Here is a 2,241-nt window from a genome sequence, read left to right on the forward strand (position 1 = left end):
CTTCTGCCTAGTGATAATATATGATTATAAGGTTCTATAAGTGGTCTATTAATCAGATCAGAAAACCAGAAACCATTTAAGGCAAAAAATTAAATATTGATTAATGAAAAATAGTGGTTTACCTAATAGTTCGTTATATTTTTATTGTGGAGAAATAACAAATTAGTACATTTTGGGTCTGGAATCTCAATGCTGGTCTCTGCCTAGAATTCTAGAACTAGAATTTCAAAAACAGCTCAGTCTTTAAAGTGTATGTAAACTCTAACAATGCATTTCTCTTATTTACTTATTTCACGCAGCCAAAAATCTTGTGAGGTGATACCTTCTTGTGCTTTCTGCTTCTGGGCTTTTATCAGTTATCACTGTTCCCTTCTTTGTCCTTGGACTGTAAAACACCTCCCCTGTTATTAAGAAGAGACGGAGGTGTTATGTAGCTCTAACTCCATATTATGTAGTCCTAATACACCTAGGGCCACAATGCTATTCAGTATGTTTGTCACCCTAGGATAGGAGGTGTGTTAGTGGTGGGATTATCAGGTTAAAATAAAGGAAATATTTCAAAAAGAAGAAAACGAATGCAGTCACCACATCTTAAGCAGGTAAGCTGCAATACTATCTATTTTTGTTCTTGCGTTTTCATACATTTTAAGACATGACCTAACATATTGAAATTGCACTGACAACAACTTTCTAGACCCCCTACCCCCTAGGCTTCCACCCACAATATTCCCACAACATTCCACTGAATCTGCCCTACTGAAACTTACCAATGACCTACTAACTGCTAAAACCAACCACCAATACTCTATACTCGGACTCTTGGAACTTTCTGCTGCCTTCAACACCATTGACCACTCACTCCTCCTCAACAAACTCCACTCCCTTGGCCTCTGTGTTTCTGATCTTTCCTGGTTCTCGTCCTACCTATCTCAACGCACCTTCAGTGTCACATACAATACCATCTCCTCCGCTCCTCTTCCTGTTGGGGTACCCCAAGGCTCCATCCTTGGGCCCCTCCTATTCTCTCTCTATACCTCTTCCATGGGCCAGTTGAAAACCGTCCTATGGCTTCCAATACCACCTCTATGCTGATGATACCCATATCTATCTCTCCACTCACATATTAGTATGTATGTCACACCACTTCCTCAGACTCAATCTTTCTAAAACTGAGCTTGTAATATTTTCTCCTTCTTGATCCCCTCCCCATGAGTTTACTAGCGAGATCAACTGCACAACCATTGGTCCCTCCACACATGCCAAGGTGCTAGCTGTAATCCTAAACTCTGACCTCTCCTACATCCAATCAATACATACCTACCAATAGCTACCTCTTGCTGCCTTAACCTCTGCAACATTTAAAGAATTTGCCCTTCCTGACTAATGACACCACAAAACAAATTATTCACTCTTTGGTTATTTCCCGCCTTGACTACTGCAACTCCCTCCTCACTGGCCTACCTTTACACAGACTATCCCCCTTCAGTCTATTATGAATGTTGCTGCTAGACTAAAACACCTCACTAACCGATCTGTTACTGCGGTTCCTCTCTACCAATCCGTTCACTGGCTTCCACTACCCCACCGTACAAAATTCTAACCACAACATACAAGGCCATCCACAACATCGCCAACCTCATCTGCAAATATTACCCAAATCGTCCTCTCCACTTCTCCCAGGACCTCCTGCTTTCTAGCTCCCTTGTACCCCCTCCTCCTCCCTTTAGATTGTAAGCACCATGAGCAGGGTCTCCTATTCCTTTTGTATTCAACTGTATTGTAATTGTACTGTTCCCCTCTACATTGTAAAGTGCTGCGTATACTGTTGGTGCTATATAAATCCTGTATAATAATAATAATATTAGGGTTAAATATATGCCCAATTTAATATTTAATGTCCCCGTGAAACTTATAAGATGTACCAACCTTATCCCTTATAGGGGCACAAATGACCATGCAATATAAATGATTTTGGACAACTATCTTAATGTGCATGTGAGTTTAAAGACCAGTTCAGCATGTCCTAATAGCACAAAAGTGTTTTTTTCCATCATTAGCTTAGCACAGCATGTGTGCAAGCATGTGGATTATATATGATCATTTGCTGAAACTTGCATATTCAATAATAAACTTCCTAATATCTGCTGATTATGTGTTAGCTGGAAATTCAAAAAGGTTGACATTCCAGTCCAGATAAAAATCTAAACTTCCCCCAATTGTCCACACCCTAGGTGCAGAAGT

Source organism: Lithobates pipiens, unplaced genomic scaffold (genome assembly GCF_037356315.1).
Source record: "Lithobates pipiens isolate NorthernLeopardFrog02 unplaced genomic scaffold, aLitPip1_a1.2 Scaffold_1, whole genome shotgun sequence".
Taxonomy (NCBI): domain Eukaryota; kingdom Metazoa; phylum Chordata; class Amphibia; order Anura; family Ranidae; genus Lithobates; species Lithobates pipiens.